This window comes from Thalassophryne amazonica, chromosome 23 (genome assembly GCF_902500255.1).
Source record: "Thalassophryne amazonica chromosome 23, fThaAma1.1, whole genome shotgun sequence".
Taxonomy (NCBI): Eukaryota; Metazoa; Chordata; class Actinopteri; order Batrachoidiformes; family Batrachoididae; genus Thalassophryne; species Thalassophryne amazonica.
Window position 1 is genome coordinate 5,527,881 of NC_047125.1, and position 22,297 is coordinate 5,550,177.

A 22,297-nucleotide genomic window follows, 5' to 3' on the forward strand; every position below is an offset into this window, starting at 1 on the left:
GCAGCATGGGTTCAAAACCTGCGTCGAGAGGACCTGCTAGGGAAAGTCCAGATCAACTGAGGTGGCGCCGAGTTTGCAGTGATCATTTTGCTACTTCCCAATTCAAGAACCCCATTGACAGGTAATTTAAAAAATGCTCACTTTAGTCTGTGTTGTTACGGCTCCATACTCTATTTTGCCACCAATATAGATAATAATAAATAAAAATAATTAAACTTTCAAAAAAAGAGTCTAATTACTGTTAGTGACAGTAATGAGAATTTACCACTTCATATTGTCAAATTGTGGTAAATGCCTCTAAAAAGGTACTGTTGTGTGGTGTAGTATATAAATGTCAAATGTGAAAGCTGGTTTGTTCTGTTTAAGGATGAATTCAGTGTAAATGCCCCTACAGCTTACCCCAAGACATTGGTAGGGTTAAAATAACTAGTAAATAAGATAGAACAATCCTTGAACTATATATAGATATGCCAACTTTTGTAATGAATCCTAATTATAAGATATTCTTACAGGAAATCTGGATTGCTGCCAAATGCTATACCATGGTTAATTGAGTGTCCCAACCCCCCAAAGAGTGGTGATGTGACGAGAAAGCAGCCACATGACCGAGGACAAGCTGCTGTAACAGATGACCATGGCAGCAGTTCCATGCATGGTAAAAACTGTTCATTAATAACAGAAGTTTTGACATTTATCAAGCATGGGGCCTCCACTTGACGGGGGGGGGGGGGGGGGTGTTTGGGGTGGGGGTGTGGAAACCACAGCCTGTTAAATTAATAAGCTGCAGAACGCATCCTGCTAAAATAATTGTCTCAGAACGTATCCCATCATTATTTTTGTTAAAAAATTGTACATCCCACATCCTGTAAAAATTAAAAAGTCATTCCCAGTTCATGTGAAATTAATAGAGAAAAAAATGAATCCCATGAAAATAAATGTCAGTCCCATGGAACGCATAATTATTGGATCCTGCATCCCGCTAAATTAATAATTGCAATCCCGCATCACGTGAAATTAAAGCAGGTGAATCCCATGGAACATAAAGAGCATTGCAACAAGCATTATGAAGTTCATACCCTTAAAATCTGTATGGGCTTAACCATATCATATTATATAACTGTAAACTGTATAGCCTCAGTGTGATGATTGCAGACACTGCCAGACAGATTCGCTATCTACATCATGCAATACAAAGTTAGAAAAAATACTGGCTACTTTGCTGCCTTCTTGTGTCAGTGTTATGATATGGAATATCCACTCTTAGTGTGGTCTTCATAATGAGTTAATGTTGGCTGCTTATTAGCACCATGGATGTATATTAATATGTCCATGTTAAATACCACCAACTCATTAATTAATGCATCCTTTTCTTGACATTCTAATGAATTTATACATGTGTGAGCCACTTGTAATCTAGTTATCTACATAAGATGTCTTTAGATATGCATTGAACAAGATCTATTCATCATCAGGTAAGATCATTGTGTTGAGATCAGGCTGCCTAGGTTATAATATACTTACAGCACCTTATTTTCCACTCTGTACACTCCACAATCATAACAGCTGTTTAAATAAACGTTTGTAATAGTAGTTCCTTGTGTTCTAAAGTCAAATAGTGCATTACAGTAGCTTGTAGTACACTCAAGAGAAGTTTTGTTTACAAAACATCACTCCACTGCAGCAGCCAAGCTGCCCCAGTTACACACAATCAAAATGGCGTCCAGATTATGTCATTTTGTGGGAGTGTGGCCCTCTCTGTGGTTCTCTCTGGCTGAGATAGTTGAGTTGGTAAAAAAGAAACAGAGCGCAGCAAGAAGAAACAAGTGGATTTAAAGAAGAGAAGAAACTAGTCAAACGTGCTGGATGCTGTTTTCAAGCCTGAAGTTCACTGATCCAGAGCAGGTTTGTCCACTAAACTTATTTCAGACCAACTCCACCACATCCAAATGATAGCTGTTAGTTTGTGTTGGAGTTCTTATTATAGACTGAACACCAAATATCAGCAAAATAAATAAGACAACTGATGATAAATGAAGGACAGTTCAGCTTGATCAATCGATACTATCGATTACCATTTTTCCTAATTTTATGCACAAAAAATAGAACTGCAGTAGTGTTCAGAATAATAGTAGTGCTATGTGACTAAAAAGATTAATCCAGGTTTTGAGTATATTTCGTATTGTTACATGGGAAACAAGGTACCAGTAGATTCTCACAAATCCAATAAGACCAAGCATTCATGATATGCACACTCTTAAGGTTATGAAATTGGGCTATTAGTAAAAAAAAAAAGTAGAAAAGGGGGTGTTCACAGTATAGTAGTGTGGCATTCAGTCAGTGAGTTTGTCAATTTGTTGAACAAACAGGTGTGAATCAGGTGTCCTCTATTTAAGGCTGAAGCCAGCACCTGTTGAACATGCTTTTCTCTTTGAAAAGCCTGAGGAGAATGGGACATTCAAGACATTGTTCAGAAGAACAACGTAGTTTGATTAAAAAGTTGATTGGAGAGGGGAAAACGTATACGCAGGTGCAAAAAATTATAGGCTGTTCATCTACAATGATGTCCAATGCTTTAAAATAGACAAAAAAAAAAAACAGACACGTGGAAGAAAATGGAAAACAACCATCAAAATGGATAGAAGAATAACCAGAATGGCAAAGGCTCACCCATTGATCAGCTCCAGGATGATCAAAGACAGTCTGGAGTTACCTGTAAGTGCTGTGACAGTTAGAGACGCCTGTGTGAAGCTAATTATTTGCAAGAATCCCCCGCAAAGTCCCTCTGTTAAATAAAAGACGTGCAGAAGAGGTTACAATTTGCCAAAAAACACATCAACTGGCCTAAAGAGAAATGGAGGAATATTTTGTGGACTGATGAGAGTAAAATTGTTCTTTTTGGGTCCAAGGGCTGCAGACAGTTGTCAGACGACCCCCAAACTCTGAATTCAAGCCACAGTTCACAGTGAGACAGTGAAGCATGGTGGTGCAAGCATCATGACATGGGCATGTTTCTCCTACTGTGGTGTTGGGCCTAAACATCGCATACCAGGTATCATGGATCAGTTTGGATATGTCAAAATACTTGAAGAGGTCATGTTGCCTTATGCTGAAGAGGACATGCCCTTGAAATGGGTGTTTCAACAAGACAATGACCCCAAGCACACTAGTAAACAAGCAAAATCTTGGTTCCAAACCACAAAATTAATGCCTTGCAGATGTGAAGAAATCATGAAAAACTGTGGTTATACAACTAAATACTAGTTTAGTGATTCACAGGATTGCTAAAAAAAGCAGTTTGAACATAATAGTTTTGAGTTTGTAGCGTCAACAGCAGATGCTACTACTATTGTGAACACCCCCTTTTCTACTTTTTTTTTTTTACTAATAGCCCAATTCATAGCCTTAAGAGTGTGCATATCATGAATGCTTGGTCTTGTTGGATTTGTGAGAATCTACTGAATCTACTGGTACCTTGTTTCCCATGTAACAATAAGAAATATACTCAAAACCTGGATTAATCTTTTTAGTCACATAGCACTACTATTATTCTGAACACTAATGTATATGCGCACAATTCATAAAATCTGAAGCTCATGTATCAACATCATGACTCCAAACTGCACAACACCATGGTTTCACTCAAAATCCTAAATCACAGTGATGCAAATCTCTAAATGTAAGAAGCATCATTGTTCACTTTGTTGTAGAAACACTGAGCTTCAAAATGCAGCACCCTGATAACCAGTTAGAATTAGAAGACTTAATTTATTCTGAAGGAAACCACTGATGTTTCAGCTGCACAGATAAACAGAGATTCAAGTCGGACATGAAGAACAGGAGACGAATCGGAGAAAATAACCATTGTAAGTTCTTTCAGACTCTCTTGTTGCTCAGGGTTACCACAGTAGATCTGTTATCTATCTGCATGTTGATGCCCTTCCTGACACAACACCTCATGACATGGAAAATGGGCACGTGTGGTCTTGAACCGGTGACCTTCTGAACCGGTGACCTTCTGCTTTGGAAGCAGCACACTTACACCCACGCTGCTCCTTAATAAAAATAGCTATATTAGAAGGAAATAATTTCTAAATTTATCCGGATAAGAAGACATTAAAAAAACTTAACACTGACAGTGATTATGGCCCTTGATAGTGTTGGTAATATCACAAACACATGATTTATTGTACATTCTGAGTGGAAGAGTTCTTGTACATGTGAGCTGCTGCAGACACGTTATTATTGGACATTTGAGGAGCATAAAAAGGAGGACTAACGAGACACAGTGAGACAGGGAGGGGACAGCTGTTAATGATTGTCAGAGGGAGGAGTTTAATGGGTAATTTGAGGTGAAAACACCCACTAATAGGCTACAGGACATCATCAGCTGGCTTGGTTGATGTGATTGGCTGCTGCGTTTTGTTGCTGTAGGATTTTTCTGTTCAGCTGTCTTTCTTGTAAATGTGCTGTTCAGTGCACCGTACTGTAATATGTACATCTATTAGGATGGCCCTCATATCCTCCTGACTACCAGGAGGAGATATATATATATATTATATATATATATATATTATATATTATATATCCAAGCACAGTGCTATTTTAATATTTTAAGTTGGGGAGCAGCTTCACATAGGTCTATTAAGTTCAGTGTTCGCAATGGCTTAATGTGATTTCTACTTCTGAACATCACTACAGAGTTTCTCCACACCAGGTTTTTGAGATATGAAAGCATTTTTCATGTATGAAGCATTGAAGCAAAAGCTGCAGTCTTGCACACGTCTTCGGCACCGTAAACAGTATTACGGCTCTTGACATTTCGTGAACCTGGTTTTAAAAAATGATGCTTTTGAAGCTGCTTTTGTGCACGATTAGTGGAGTCAAACTTGTGAGTGAATGAGCAACTTTTGCGTAATCATCAATATGGAAAATGCAGATTGCAAAAAAATGTGATGTGATGGAGAAAATCTGAGCTCTGATTCGGATTCAGCACCCCAAAATGACCCTAAATCAGTTCCCAAAGTCCATGCAAGATGTTGGGTATTTTCTCCTCCAAACATTCTTAAAACCTTTAACAAGACAAACAGAGTCAAAAAACACCAGTGAGACAGAAAGTCAATTTAGCTCGCGAGGAGTGCAAAACAGTCCGTACACGTAGTACCACTGAAAGCACTAAGGACTGCTGCGCCTGCTCACTCTTTTTTATTAGAAAAACCTACCCACAGGTGTGAAACTTGTCCTAAGGGGGGGGGGGAGCGCGAGACAGTTTCTTCCCGTAAAACAAACACATACGTCAATAAGTGCAGCTGCGTGGAAAAACAGTTCCTTTGTTTAATCATATCTTTGAAGGTCAGCACATCTCGTTCTTGCAGGCTCCTCTGTTTGCACTTATCATCTGTTCTGCAAAAGCTTGGAGTGTCCTGTTTAAAACAGTAAGCATTTGTACAGCATAAGGTCAAAATAACCTCCATTTCTTCACTCCCAGTCGTTAGTGGCTACAGAAACAAAGGTTGTGCTGTCAGTGTAATAATAACAAGTACATTCTCAGGGTTACGTTAAGACAGGTGCAAAACAGCTCAGTAACATTTCATCAGAACAAAAGACAAAGGAACAAATGTTTAAACAGTGATAAAAATATATATATATAAAATCTTTAACATTTCCCTCCTGTTATCGCTTGTTAAACATATAGTAGTAGTTATCACCTAGCTTAGCACTTCTTTCTTGAGATTTTCACTAAGAGGTTCATCATGGTATGTTACACAGGCTTACACCCCAGAGGTTATGTCATCGTCATCATCATCGGTGTCTGGGTCATCATACTTAGTTTGGTCAGGGAAAAGTTCCTGAACTCCTTGCTCCCAGTCATCATTGTGGCTATCTTCATCCTCGTCATTGTCCTCGGCTTCAGATCCAAGGAGAGGGTATGTAGCTGAAGTGGGCATTCCTGGCCCTATTGCTGTTGTGATCATTCGATTAATAAGTCCACGTATACACGGAATACAACAACATCCACACAATGTCAGAATCGCAGCAAACACTGCTATAGACACTAATAGTGAAGAAATCAAAGACCTCCATTTTCCCATCCCTTCCAGCCACCAGTCCCAGCCTTCGGTGTTTACTCCACTGTGCTCTTTCATCTTCCTGTTCAACGTCCTCAGCCCGTCGATGGCTTGAGTGAGGCTGCCATCTGCAGCTGTGTTGTTGGGAATGAATGTGCAGCATTGTTCTCCGAACATGGCACAAACACCTCCTTTCTCTGCCAACAACATATCCAGAGCAATACGGTTCTGGAAGGCCATAAGGGACGTGGCTTCTAACTGTGAATGGACAGCCTTAAATCCTTCCTCAGTCCAATTTCCTAATTTCTGCACATTGTAGTGGATGTAGTTTATTCTGTCTACGTTCTTATTAATTGAACACCACCAACAGATGGAGGATTCGAATCCAGCTGCTATTTGATCAGCCAGTTTATACTCGTCAGGCACTCCTCTGGGGACTCCTATTGCATCAATATATGTTGGATCTTCCACTCCTTTCCAATCTCTTTGTACTCTATGTCTGGTTATGCCTTTCTGCCAGTCTTCAGGAACGAGAGAGGCTGTATATGTCATGACTTCTTCAGGTGTCATGGGTATAGCTTTAACCGGTAACAATAATGATATTAATGCACAATAACCTGACACATGTCTTGGCAGTCTGTCAAAGATTCTGTTATCACCACACCACCACCATACATCACTCCTACTGACAGGTTTGAATGTGGAATTACTATGGACCACATCCTTACACCAGGCAGTGTGGTTTAAGCTACCCAAAGTCTTACTTGTCCCTGTCAAGTTTACACATGTATGGTTAGCATGCCCAACTTTGCTTGAAAATAAAGGTTTAATCTTAGTCAATTTGGTCAATGGATAGATCTTGTCCCACTTAGAACAATTGTTGTTTGCTGCAATGTATGTCTGTGTCATTACAGTCAGCAGACAGTCTTTGGGTAATGCTGCCGGTATTACCTGTAATATAGGTCTGGGTCCCATACATACAACACAGTCCTTCTTTGTAGCTAGTCCTGCCTGTTCTGCCATTAAAAGCCAATTATTATTTTGTCCACTAATTCCTGTAGTTACTAGGAACCAGTCATCTGTTTTCATGTCTTTTGTATTTCTTATGGATGCACCCTTTGTCCTGCTGAGATCAGTCATAACTGGTTGCTTTAATGTCTTGTTAGCTGTAGCCATGATATTATCTTCACACAATATCAGGGAGAAGTAGGGGTCAGACCCTGTTTTGTGGACCCACAACAAAAACAACCAACATTCTGGATCCGGTGTTCCTGGTGGGATTATGGATTTGTTTTTTGTATCCACTGCAATCAGCAAGCTATCCTCTGTTTGATACATTTTGAGGAATTGGCTTTGGTACTTAGCCCACCCGGTTTGAGCCCAACTAGGCGTCCATCTGTCATACCTATCTGCCACCAAGGTCTCCCATCTCTTATCCTGTTGATCATTTGTCATATACCAATCATAGCCACTATACCATGATCCCTGTTGATCATCCTGTGTGCGTGTCAAGGATGTAAAAGGGACTTTGATTACTACTGAAGCATTTCGGGGAAAGCAGGCCTGTACACCAAATTGATATGCTCTTTGTTTACTACATCGATGCCCTACAGGTATAAGTGGATTGGGGCCTCTGTCCTCTCTTTTTGGCCTATTTAGTTTGTTGATGTGTCCTGTATTGTCGTGTCCGACACTGATGGCTTTCACTAATGAGCCTAATCCAAAAAAGAAAAGTAGCATAATAAGGACTGTCCATGGGGTCCAGGGACCCTCGTTCTTTTTGTTTTTTACTTTTGCCATTTCTGCACACTACAGCACACCTATGTTCAGAACAGTGGCTTCTTAATGTCTTCTGCTAGCTTTCGTGTCTAACCTGGATCTTAACACCAAGCTCACACACTATTACTAGTCTTATCCTACTGTTCTTACTGTTTGCCTGTGTCTGCAGAAATGACTTTCTTACAGTGAGTTAAATGAATCCATGTACTTCTTTCCCCAATTTTCAAAGCTGTGGGTGTTGTGAGTAGTACTTGATGGGGCCCTTCCCACTTAGGTGAATGCCAGTGTTTTCTCTTGATGCTTCTTATCAACACCCAGTCTCCAGGTACCACTTTAGGGTCATCCTAGGGTCAGTGTTTGAAACTCTCCCTCGTTGTCTTTCTAACATCTTCCTCATGTAATCTGCCAAATTGGCTTCCTCAGGTACATCCCAAATTTGCCCATAATATGGCAATCGGTATTTTCTGCCAAACAATGTTTCATACAGTGTCAACCCCATGGTACTAGTTATGTTTATGTACATTTTTACCAAATCTACACAATGTGTCCATGGTCTGCCTGTTTCCTCCATTGTCTTCCTAAGTCTGTTTTTTACTGTCCCATTCATCCTTTCTACTAATCCGGCACTTTGTGGATGATAAGCACAATGATTTTGAGATTAATCTGTAGCGCTTCTCCCACATGTTGCACTATTGTATTAACAAAATGCGCTCCATTATCTGAATAGACTGTTTCTGGTATTCCAAATCGTGGAATGATGTCTTTGCACAATGCTTTTGCCACTGTAAGTGCATCTGCATGTTTTGTGGGGAACACTTCTACCCATTTTGAGAACGCATCAATTATGACTAAACAAAATTCTTTTCCTTCATGTTTACTCAGCTGTATATAATCCATATGAATCACTTGAAAGGGATATTGTGGTGTTGGAAATTTGCCTCTTTGGGGTCTCAAATTGCCTTGTGAGTTGTGTTTTGCATGTCATGCATGCTCTACAATGCTGTTTTGCATATGCATCGAACCCATAAAGACAAAAAATAGATTGCAATTGCGATATCATACCCCCTGATGAGACATGCGTCACGCCATGGCTCATAATAGCTGCCCATTTAAACATATTTTTTGGCAATATGGGTTTCTTTTGTGGTCATAAGTACAAATCATTTGCATATGTAGCTCCTTTATTTAACCACATTTGTTTTTCTTTTTCAGTTGCCTGCTGTTGCATGTCAGCAAGCAGTGTATGACCTAAATGCAATCCGGAGAGGTTTCGTGTAGGAGAAAAATAGAAAAAGCTGCTGCTGCTGCCGCCTTCGCAGCTCTGTCAGCAAAATCATTTCCTTGTGAAACTATATCAGAGCCTTTGGTGTGAGCCGCACATTTGCATATAGCAATTTGTTTAGGCAATTTCACAGCTTTCAGTAGTGCAGTTAGGAGAGTGGCATGAGTCACCGGCTTTCCAGATGATGTCACCATTCCACGCTCTTCCCACAGTTTTGCAAACACATGCACTGTGCTGAAAGCGTACTGGCTGTCTGTATAGATTGTTACAGCCTTTCCTTTAAATAAATGACAAGCTGCAGTTAGAGCTACTAATTCAGCTGCTTGCGCTGAGAATAATGATGGCAACGAAGTAGAATCCAATACTTCTGAATTTGTGACAACAGCATATCCAGATTGTGTTTGTCCATAAGCATTTTTAGTGGAGGATCCATCCACATACACAATTGTACTGTGTGGGATGGGCGTATCCTGGAGGTCTGGACGTGCTTTCATACAGACTGTTGCTACATCAAGACAATTGTGCGGCTCACCATCCTCAGGTAAAGGTATCAATGTGGATGGATTCAATGTTGTACATCGCTCTACCGTAAGGTGTGGTTGTGATAATAGCAAGGACATGCACGAAAGATGTCTTGCTGGGGACAAAAAGCTCATGTTTGTCTGCAACAGGAGTGCAGAAACTGCATGTGGAACTTTCAATGTCAGCTGATGGAATAGAACAACATTACTGCTACTTTGAACAGCTACTGTATCCAATTTGGAAGAATAGTAAGCCACTGGTCGTAATTTTGTACCATGTGACTGTACTAAGACACTTGTCATGAAATTCTTTTTACAATCCACTGTTTGAGTAAATGGTTTACTATAATCTGGTAGTGTCAAAACTGTAGATGACACTAACGTTTGTTTTACTTTTACAAAAGCTTCTTTGTTCCATTCCAACACGGTTGACATTGAAATATCATCTTTGTACATCAAATCAGAAAGTGGACTAGTCAATTCTGCATAGCAGGGAATCCATGCCCTGCAGTAATTAGTCAGTCCAAGAAATGACATCATCTGTCTTTTAGTTTGTGGTTTCGGAGCATATAAAATCGCTTCCTTCCTGTCAGACAGGATCGTGCGCCCTGTGGCTGATAATTCATGTCCTAAATATTTACTTTACCCCTACACAACTGAACTTTGTTTTTACTCACTTTGTGGCCATTATTAAATAAGAAACATAATAATGCTACTGTGTCAGTTATGCAGTTTTCTCGTGTGTCAGAGGCAATCAAAATGTCATCAACATACACTAATAGTTGGCTATCTGCCGGTGGAACGAAATTGGCTAAACATGCTGACATGACTTGAGAATAAATAGTTGGACTCTGCGTAACCCTGCGGTAATCTGGTAAATGTATATCGTTGTCCCTTAAAGGTAAAAGCAAACCAAAATTGACTATCTGGGTGTACTGGCACAGAGAAAAATGCATTACTTATGTCAATTACTGAGAAACTATTAGAATTTGGTCTCAGTGAATTTAACAAGGTGTGTGGATCTGGAACACATGGTGCTCTTTTAATCACAGCAGCATTTACTGCCTGCAGATCTTGAATCATTCTCCATCCCACTGAGGGCGGAGCCTTTTTTACAGGAAATATGGGTGTGTTACATGGTGAATCTGGACATGGCGCTATTACTCCTGCTGTTAACAAATCCTCTATTACTGGCCTGATTCCTTCAATTGCATCAGGTTTCAATGGATACTGTCTTACACATGGTCTGTATTCTGTTTTTGGTCTTATAACTACAGGTTGTGCATTTTTAATCAGTCCTACGTCTGAAGGACCTGTTGTCCACAATCCTGATGGTACTGAAGAAAGAAGATCATCCTCTTCAGGACTCAACTGAAACACTCAGGATTGTGAAGTGGACACATCAATATGTGTTCCGGCTGTCAGCACCAATGAGACATTAACTGGCACTTTATACAATTTAGTTGATGGACTGAACTCCGTTCGTGGTCCAACTCTGCTCCAATCAGTGGCTGACAAAGCTGTTATGACTGTCAGTCCCAAATCTTGCCATTCTGTTAAATATGGTTTACAAAGTGACACATGTAATGGCATACCTGTGAATCTCAATTTTAAAACATCTTCAGTGGCACCTGTCACTGTTATGACAGCTGTTGAGTTGCCATCATGAATCAAATCTGTCATTGTCAGCTTCACAGGTGAACTGTCTTTCAATTTGTTTCATAGTCACCATCCGGACCTGGAGGATCTTTATGCCACATTGCCACATGCCACTACAATGTGCAGAAATTAGGAAATTGGACTGAGGAAGGATTTAAGGCTGTCCATTCACAGTTAGAAGCCACGTCCCTTATGGCCTTCCAGAACCGTATTGCTCTGGATATGTTGTTGGCAGAGAAAGGAGGAGTTTGTGCCATGTTCGGAGAACAATGCTGCACATTCATTCCCAACAACACAGCTGCAGATGGCAGCCTTACTCAAGCCATCGACGGTCTGAGGACGTTGAACAGGAAGATGAAAGAGCACAGTGGAGTAAACACCGAAGGCTGGGATTGGTGGCTGGAAGGGATGGGAAAATGGAGGTCTTTGATTTCTTTGAGCGCCTTGGGGCAACTGTTTGTTGTGATTTGGCGCTATATAAGAAAAAAGTTGATTGATTGATTCACTATTAGTGTCTATAGCAGTATTTGCTGCGATTCTAACATTGTGTGGATGTTGTTGTATTCCATGTCTTCGAGGCCTTGTAAATAGAATGATAACCACAGCAATAGGTCCAGGACCAGGAGGGGGACCAGCTTCATATCCACTCCTGAGGCAAAACGACGACGAAGAGGAAGAGGGCTCTCATGACCTGTACCCAGACCAATGGAAGTATGATGACCCAGACACCGATGATGATGACAACGATGACATAACCTCTGGGGTGTAAGCCTGTAGAACATACCATGATGAACCTCTTAGTGAAAATCTCAAAAGAAGTGCTAAGCTAGGTGATGCCTACTATATGTTTAACAAGTGATAACAGGAGGGAAATGTTAAAGATTTTATATATATATATTTTTTTATCACTGTTAAACATTTGTACCTTTGTCTTCTTTCTTATGAAAACGTTATTGTGCTGTTTTGCACCAGTCTTAAAAGTAGCCCTGAGAATATACTTGTTATTCAACTTTGTTTTAGCATGCTGAGGTCAGTTTGAACTGGGAGTGAAGATAGTATGCTGAGGTCAGTTTTGACTGTTGTGAATTTATGATGCAGAACAGATGATAAGTGCAACAGAAGAGCCTGCAAGAACGGGATGTGCTGACCTTTGATGATAAGATTAAAGGAAAGAAACTGTTTCTCCACGCAGCTGTGTTTATTGACGCATGTGTTTGTTTTACTTGAAGAAACTTGTCATGCGTTCTTCCCCCCCCCTTAGGACAAGTTTCACGCTGTGGGTAGGGTTTTCTAATAAAAAGAGTGAGCAGGCGCAGCAGTCCTTAGTGCTTTCAGTGGTACTACGTGTACGGACTGTTTGCACTCCTCGCAAGATAAATTTGACTTTCTGTCTCACTGGTGTTTTTTGACTCTGTTTGTCTTGTTAAAAGTTTTAAGAATGTTTGGAGGAGAAAATACCCAACAGACAGTAAACCGGAAGAAGAAGAAAAGGCGAAGTTAGCGTGAAAAGGTGGAAGAGCTGAGAAGGTTGTTGAAACAGCGGCTAACTGCTGCTAATGCTGAGATATTTGAGTTGGTAGAAACAAACAGATCGCAGAGCAGCAAGAAGAAACGAGTGGATTTAAAGAAGAGAAGAAACTAGTCAACGTGCTGGAAGCTGTTTTCAAGCCTTAAGTTTGCTGATCCAGAGCAGGTTTGTCCACTAAACTTTATTTCAAACCAACTCCACCACATTCAAATGACAGCTGTTACTTTGTGTTGGAGTTCTTATTAGAGACTGAACACCAAATATCAGCAAAAATAAATAAGACAAACTGTGCTTTATGATGATAAATGAAGGTGGACAGTTCAGCTGACAACCCACGCAAACACGGGGAGAACATGCAAACTCCACACAAAGGCCACAGGTGGGAATCGAACCCATGACCTACTTGCTGTGAGGCAACAGTGCTAACTATTAATCCACGCTATTGCCCTAAGTAATAATAATAATAATAATACATTTATAAAGCATTTTAAATGAAGAAAAAAATCAACAAAGTGCTGAACACAAATTAAACCAATTAAAAACACAAAATAATTAAGTAGAACAAGTAAAAATAATGAAAACCTAACTACAGGCAATCAAAAATGTTGTAAAAAATAGTCTTAAAGTCACATTTTAAATCAATCAATCAATCAATTTTTTTTATATAGCGCCAAATCACAACAAACAGTTGCCCCAAGGCGCTCCATATTGCAAGGCAAGGCCATACAATAATTATGTAAAACCCCAACGGTCAAAACGACCCCCTGTGAGCAAGCACTTGGCTACAGTGGGAAGGAAAAACTCCCTTTTAACAGGAAGAAACCTCCAGCAGAACCAGGCTCAGGGAGGGGCAGTCTTCTGCTGGGACTGGTTGGGGCTGAGGGAGAGAACCAGGAAAAAGACATGCTGTGGAGGGGAGCAGAGATCGATCACTAATGATTAAATGCAGAGTGGTGCATACAGAGCAAAAAGAAAAAGAAACAGTGCATCATGGGAACCCCCCAGCAGTCTACGTCTATAGCAGCATAACTAAGGGATGGTTCAGGGTCACCTGATCCAGCCCTAACTATAAGCTTTAGCAAAAAGGAAAGTTTTAAGCCTAATCTTAAAAGTAGAGAGGGTGTCTGTCTCCCTGATCTGAATTGGGAGCTGGTTCCACAGGAGAGGAGCCTGAAAGCTGAAGGCTCTGCCTCCCATTCTACTCTTACAAACCCTAGGAACTACAAGTAAGCCTGCAGTCTGAGAGCGAAGCGCTCTATTGGGGTAATATGGTACTACGAGGTCCCTAAGATAAGATGGGACCTGATTATTCAAAACCTTATAAGTAAGAAGAAGAATTTTAAATTCTATTCTAGAATTAACAGGAAGCCAATGAAGAGAGGCCAATATGGGTGAGATATGCTCTCTCCTTCTAGTCCCCGTCAGTACTCTAGCTGCAGCATTTTGAATTAACTGAAGGCTTTTTAGGGAACTTTTAGGACAACCTGATAATAATGAATTACAATAGTCCAGCCTAGAGGAAATAAATGCATGAATTAGTTTTTCAGCATCACTCTGAGACAAGACCTTTCTGATTTTAGAGATATAAATGCCAACAGTCAGCCTGTTCCACAAGATACAAGCATGGCAAGAAAAAGCTATTTATTTTAAAAGCCAACACTTGTCCCTCTCACTTGACCTGATGGCTAAAATACCTCCTACAGAAACTTCTTTCAGGCCTTACAATTGATTTCCTTCAGTTTTACTCTTTAATAGATAAACCATTCAAAAATGACAAAATATATTTTGCCTGCATGCCGAAATCGACCTGCATCAATTTTATTTTTTATTTTGGTGAATTTCATAGACTGTGGTACAGCTGGTGCACAGGATGTGTGCTTTTGAATGATACTATGCTGTATGTGCCTGTGGGATTTTCCTGCTGACTGACGTAAGCCGTCAGGCTGCAAATTCACATGGTGTGATTTAGGAATGTATTATGGGGCAGTAATTTGTAAGCATAGATTTCACATGTAAATATTAATCAAGTCACTGTTTTATACCACAAATGTTGTTTTGATAGGTTTTAATCTCTGTAAATGATTTACACATACTTGCATGAAGTTTCTGTATATTTCAGAGCTCATTGCAGGTTAAGGAAAGACACTTAAAGAATAGTGTTGCATGTTTAGTGATATCTGTCTAATGCTATGGCATTTATTGTCAGTACATATGCTACAGCACGAGGCAGGTATCACTGAAAGAAGGTCTTCATAGACAGATTATTTTATTACAGTCAGACTTCCACATACCCCAACATACAAAAAAATATAAAATGGAAATTCATGAAATTAGGTTTTTCTAGTGGCCCCGAAATGCCTTTAAAATGCTCAAAACCTGTGGGCCCCCAACAGGGGCAGCGCCCCTGGACCCTGCTGGGGCCTCTGCTGTTTTTTTTTTTTTTCTTTGCCCATTCTCATTCTTGCATTTTGTGATTAACAGTTTGTGGATAAATCATGATTTGCAGCTGATTCAAGTTTTGAGGGTTAATATTCTATCAAATTCTATAAATCTTTGTAATACCTCAATAGCAGGATGTAGTGGCTCAGTTGAGGCATTCTAGATATGTTTAACCAAAAAAAAACAAACAAAAAACAACTGCTTAAACCGGTCCTTATAAACTTTGAAGCTTTCGTCGAAGATAACCTCTGGTCCACCGCCAAAAATCATCTGCACCATTCTGAGTGTTTGTGCCACTCGGAGGTCTTCCTTTTCCGTGTCTTCTCTTTTGAGGGGGGAAAAAAAATCCCAAAAGCCTCATCGCCAAAACTTCTGTTGTGTATCCAGAAGTGTGTGAGTTGTCAGAAGATTTAGACTGCGTTGTGGAATAGAACACAACTTTATTCCAAAATAGAGTCGGCAACTCAACACCTCCTCTTAAATAGGCCTGGGCCCCCCTGCTGGTTCCTTTCTTTAGGACACCATATGTTGCTAGTTTTAACAACAACAACAACAAAAATGTTATGGTCATTAATTAAGACTTCAAAAAAGGAGCATTTTAACATTGAATAAATGTATAAAATGGTTATGGTTAAAAAACAAACAAACATTGAAAACAGGTTTGAAAGTGAAAGTTTATTCATGTGTATTTATAGACGATTGACTGGACGCCAGTTAATCACGGCGCCACATTGAGACAGAAAAACACATTCACACCCATGTACACACACCGAGGGTCAGTTTAAAGTTTTCAGTTCACCTAACATGCATGTCTTTGGATGTGGGAGGAAGCCGGAACACCCAGAGAGAACCCACGCAAACACGGGGAGAACATGCAAACTCCACACAGAAAGGCCACAGGTGGGAATTGTTCCCATGACGTTCATGCTGTGAGGCAAAAGTACTAACCACTAAGCCATCGTACTGTCCTAAGTAATAATAATACATTTATAAAGCATTTTAAATGAAGAAAAAAATCAACAAAGTGCTGAACATAACTGCAGACCAACATTAAACAAAGATCCCCATATCCCAAAATAAAACCAATTCACAACACAAAAGAATTAAGTACAACAAGCAACAATAATGAAAAGAAGATTAAAACCATAAAAGTAACTATAGGCAATAGAAAATACGTTTTAAAAATACTCTTAAAGTCACATTTCAAATGCAAACAGACAGCCTTTTCTACAAGGTTCGAGCATGGCAAGAAAAGGCTATGATGCCTGCTGGCAGCGGGATCCCCCGCTGTCCATCTGGACCACAGAGTGATTGGTTGGTACAGCCATGATGCGCAGCAAACCTTCCCGCTGTCTGGCTGCGGCAAGCAGTGATGAGGGTGGACGGTCCTATGTGGTAGATCCCTGATGAATCAATGTTTCTGGATACGACTCTTTAGATCCTTCATGCCAGTTCAGATGAGGCCAGAATTTATTCACATGTTCGCATACAAGCCGTTACAGATCTTCCACACAGGACCGTCAGCCCTCATCACTGCTCACAGCAGCCGGACAATGGGAGGGTCCGCTGTGCGACATGATAACCAGTCGCACGGTTCAGAGAGTCCATTATGGGCACAGCCGAGCACTGTGTAATGCTTTCATACCAACACCTGACTTGACACTTGTAAGGTTTACATATGATATCCAATGTATGGCCTGATACATGTAGTCTCGGTTCTCCTGATTATAGGTATACTGTGATGCATCGCAGGCTAGGGGCCATCACTGATGCACCGGTAATAATGTGTGCACGTCAGTGATCTAATGGCCGTAGTAGTCTGATCACGTCTGTCCATGTACGACAGTGATGCGATAGTCAGTGGACCATGGTTTGCAGGTCATCAGTTCATAGGCTGGATGTCATTCGACATCCAGCAGAGACACACGGCAGGTCTCCAAAAGATAGCAGACCTCAGCGCTTGCTCTGCCACGCCCCACCTCCCTTCCACGGAAACTTTGGGTGGCGTTTGAACCGCATTCGCATGGCATTCAAGGTGTATTTGTAATATTCTTACTGCAATCTAACAACATTTTAGGTATTCGTACTGTGTTACAACTACATTTGGACTGCATTTGAAAGACTTCAGACAACTTTATTGGTCTCTCTAGTGGCCCCGAAATGCCTTTTAAATGCTCAAAACCTGTGGGCCCCCAAAGCTGATGCACACAGAATAAGCTCGAATGAGTCGAGGTTGGATCTGTCCACATTCTAAGTAGCCTAATGGCATTCTTACACAGCTGTTGGAATATCTGTCCCTCTGGACTGTTGCTCAAATAGGGCAGCACAGTCTCATTTGAACCTCGGCGTGATATCGCAGGGGTGAGCACTTCTGGAGACAGCCTCCCATTGCACAATACAAACACAGCATAACTTTACAAAGATAAATGGTCTAATGTTTTGTTGTTTTTGGCTGCAATCACCGAAGCAGTTGCGAAAAGCAGTTTTTTTTTTGTTTTGTTTTTTCCAGTTCCCAGTGGAGAAGGGACGAGCAGGAAATTTGAGAGGTTGTGTCATTAAGAGTTAGCCTCCACACTTTGACAGAGTAGCTGTGTTCTCTCGCCTGCAAAACCGCCTCAACATGTTTGAGCTCTGGGTCATAATCAAGCTGCAACACATGTCCACTTTCCAGTAAGCAATATGATCTGTAGACATTCTAAACTATTTTGTGGCAATCCAAAAATAAAGCATTACAACAGTCAGTTGTGGATGACAATGACGTGAATTCAAATTTGTGAAATTTAACACAAATCCTGATGTAACCTCCACTTGATCAATTCCATCAGTGCAATAACTTAATGTCATCAGGTCAAACTCACCACTCTGATACTTTTATTTTAATGAGTGTTCTTCTAACATTTATTGTTAATGTGTTTCTTTATAGACATGCAGCCGTTGTTGGTGATTAAAGAAGAAACTCTCCCTGAACACCAGGAATGGAATCTGAGTGTTGACCAGGAGGACATTAAAGAAGAACAGAAGCTGTGGATAAGTCAGCAGGGAGAGCAGCTTCAGCAGCTGGAGGAGGCAGATCTCAGCAAGTTTGGTTTCACTGCCTTCACTGTGAAGAGTGAAAATGATGATGAAAAACCAGAGTCATCACAGCTTCATCAAAGCCAAAGTGATGAGAGCACAGAGACTGAGCCTGTAGCCAGCAGCTCATATGTACACAGAACACTGACAGCAGAAGCTGATGGAGAGGACGATAGAGGACCACAACCAGCCAGCAACTCAGGTCCAAACAGTCATTTACAACCAGATACCAGTGGCAGGAGATCAGACAATTCTGGAACTGGGACTGATGACAGCTATGACTGGACACAGACCAGGGAACTTCGGTCAAATTTTAACTGTCGAAAAAATACTAATATTGTTCATTCAAGCAACACTGATGAGAAAAAATTTAAAAGCTCTAAATATAGAAAAGCATCTGGTCTCATGAACAACTCGGAGCAACAAAGCAAGAGGCAAGGCAAACCATTTAACTGTTCTGATCAGAGTAAAATACAGAAACTAAAGGACACTCTGGACAAACACATTAGAATTCAGACAGGACAAAAAACATTTTTCTGTTCCCAGTGCGGTCAAAGATTTGGACGAAAGAGCACTCTGAACAGACACATGATAACTCATACAGGGAAAAAAATCATTTATCTGTTCTGAGTGTGGTCAAAGATTTGGACAAAAGAGCAATCTGAACAGACACCTGATAATTCATACAGGGAAAAAAGCATTTGTCTGTTCTGAGTGTGGTCAAAGATTTGGACTAAAGAGCAATCTGAACAGACACCTGATAATTCATACAGGGAAGAAAGCATTTGTTTGTTCCGAGTGTGGTAAAAGATTTGGAGTAAAGAGCAACCTGAACACACACATGATAATTCATACAGGGAAAAAATCATTTGTTTGTTCTGAGTGTGGTCAAAAATTTGGACTAAAGAGCACTCTGAATAAACACATGATAGTTCATACAGGGAAAAAATCATTTATGTGTTCTGAGTGTGGTCAAAGATTTGGACTAAAGAGCAACCTGAACACACACATGATAATTCATACAGGGCAAAAAACATTTATTTGTTCTGAGTGTGGTCAAAGATTTGGACAGAAGAGCACTCTGAACAGACACATGATAACTCATACAGGGAAAAAATCATTTATCTGTTCTGAGTGTGGTCAAAGATTTGGACAAAAGTGCAACCTGAACACACACATGATAATTCATACAGGGCAAAAAACCATTTGTCTGTTCTGCATGTGGTCACAGATTTGGACAAAAGAGCAACCTGAACACACACATGAAAATTCATACACGAGCCTCCAGTGTCCTCTGTCCCACTATAAAGGGGGTTGCCAGGAGAGAGCTTGGTATGAGGATGTTTCAAAGAAAAACCCCAGCTAAAAACTCCACAAAGCGCCTAGACGCCAGGGCGTGTGAAGAAAGCAATGGTGCAACTTCTCCTAGTGCTGCGGGGAGACATCTCTCCTGTGGCAGAATTCAGCTGGGTCATCCACCGGATAGTTCTGAGCCTGGATCCCAGCAACAACACCATCAAAGGGCCAAAAGAATCCAGTGAAACTACACCATTGTAAATTGGTCAGTTGGGGAGAAGAAAAAGATCTTTCACTGCTTCACTTACTCAAACATGAGAAGTGGGGCAGGAGATCAAAGGCAGTATTTGAGGAGAGGATAAGTCACCATCTTGAAGAAGGCCCTTGGATACAATGTCAGTAATGTTAAGGTGCAACTTTAGACCCCATGTCTGGGGCCCACTGCACTCTAAGAAGAAAGAAAATGCAAGTAGAAAGAAATTCAAAACAAATGAAAAAGAGACAAAACAAAAAGACAAAAACCATTTGTCTGTTCTGAGTGTGGTCAAAGATTTGGATGAAAGAGCACTCTGAATAGACACATAATTCATACAGGACACAAAAACTAAATTCCAAGACCTTAAAAAGATTTACAAACAATATGGTCATTGAAAGAGATCGAGACCGGGATTAAAGTTCTCCATCACTACGACAGATTTCCTTCAGTTGGGCTCAACTGGCTCTAGCCATTTTGCATCTGCCTCAGATTTGCTGTGGCAACCCCGTGTGCAAACATGGGAACAGCCGAAGGGACTTACTTTTTTAGGCGAGATTATCATTTCTATTATCTATTGACAACAGTTGTATGACAGACCTTAGATGCTTAATTGCTAACCAAACACACATTAACCGTGTGGAGTCGACAGACGCGCCACCGTGTCAATAGTCACATGGCCGAATTAAGTGGATGTAACAACCAATTCACTGCACTCGGAGTTGCCTATTGAATGCGTATTGAATGTGCAGATTTAAATTTTTATACCAACTTTTAAATTTTGTTAATAGGCCAAGTAAAAGTTGACTTATGGGTATTTTTTATGCCCAGCATTTCATGAATATTATTGTCATTTTTGCTGCGCGATATGTACACAGCTACAGCAAAAAGGATAATTTCCTTCTCTGCTGCAGCAGTGATGGGTGGGAAAAAACACGACTCCCTCTTTATCATTGGTGGAAAACGCACAAGCTAACCAGTCAGAAGTCACTAAGCCCAGTTTCTTTTCTTTCTTGTCCCCCTCTGTCCATAGCAACACAAGTATAAAAAAACAAAATATGAATTTCTCTTTATTACTGGTGGAAAATGAACTACATAAGCCAATAACAATGATCCCCAAGCCACGTAATTTGGTTGCTGAGGGAAGGAATATTGTGGGTGATTGGGTGAGGAGAGAGAAAAGAGACAGTGATGAGAGTTGTTGTATTCGAGAGATATTTAGCGTGTTTTGTGTGTTTATTTAGTCCGTGGTGGAGTATTTAGCATGTGTCGTGGTGGTGTGTTTTTTGTAAAAATGAAGCATCTTAGGAATGTTGAGCAAGCGCTTCATTTTTTTTTTTTTTTAACTAGAGGAAGCTGGTGTGTGCAGTGTGTCCTCAGAGTCTGAACAAGACAGTGAGGCTTCTAATGATGGAGACAATCCCTTTTTTGTTCTGGACGAGCAATCAGAGCAGGTGGATCCATCATGCACACAGAGATCTGAGTGTGTGTAGAGCACATGAGGGTCGGAGCACGCGCTTCTCTATCCAGATCCAGATCTCCTTGCGGATGTGCAGCAGAGCCACGCCCCAGCTCTGACTGCTGGAACATGGAGGAGGATGTAGACACTGCTCCAGCAGTTAGCAGATTCCAACCTCATAGCACACCAGGAGTCCAGGTAGATACGCTTTCACCCCAAAGTCCAAAAGACCTTTTTCTCCTGTGTTTTGCAACTGATACAGTCTGGACAATCTGCATAAACACCAATAACAATGCTGCAACAAACAAGGAGTTAGGGAAGAAATTCAGATGGACTGATCTTGATGTGGATGATCCTTACAAATTTTTGGTGGATTTTGATGTACGTGTTATTGGTGTCACATTCACCCTGATGGGAGGGTGCTGCCATACAAGATGCTCACTACACACTGGGAGCAATTAGGGGATTAAGGTCCTTGCCCAAGGGCCCTTAGTGATTTTCTGGTCAGGCTGGGATTTGAACCAAGGATCCTCTGGTCTCAAGCCCAACGCTTAACCACTAGACCATCGGCCTAATGAGGCTCATTGCATTCTATTAGAAAGAAATCCATCCAATAATCTGAAATTCACCTAAATGGTTTTTCCTTCTTCAGTTCTTAATGGATTTTGATGATCTGTTTTTTTTTTTGTTTGTTTGTTTGTTTGTTTCCTTCATCTAAGTGTAATGATGGCCAGCAGGAGTCGCTGTGCATATGATGGTCAATTCAATTAATCTAAAATTGTTCACAATACTTCCTTGCGGAAATATGAAATCACAAATTTTAGAGAAAATGTGGACTTCTTTGGGGTGAAATTCACCCAAAATATTTATTATTTCATTTTTAAATGGATTTTGATTCAGATTGTTTTATTTGATTAATTGAATCACTGTTCACAATTCTTCCT

General features: G+C 40.5%; 1 protein-coding gene and 2 long non-coding RNA genes across 4 annotated transcripts in view; 2 read left to right on the top strand and 1 right to left on the bottom strand.

Moving 5' to 3' along the window:
- Positions 1–22,297, top strand: part of LOC117504818 — a 3,434,143-nt gene that overhangs the window by 3,052,500 nt on the left and 359,346 nt on the right. The gene's annotated exons all lie outside the window — the stretch shown is intronic.
- Positions 1–22,297, bottom strand: part of LOC117504910 — a 360,669-nt gene that overhangs the window by 293,319 nt on the left and 45,053 nt on the right. The window lies entirely within an intron of this gene.
- LOC117504897 lies at positions 46–18,247 on the top strand. 2 transcript variants are annotated; one of them, XR_004558957.1, is made up of 3 exons: positions 46–121; positions 513–655; positions 18,197–18,247. It is a non-coding gene; the product is annotated as an uncharacterized LOC117504897 (long non-coding RNA). The 2 variants fall into 2 exon arrangements; XR_004558956.1 differs by lacking the exon at positions 18,197–18,247 and adding an exon at positions 10,925–10,979.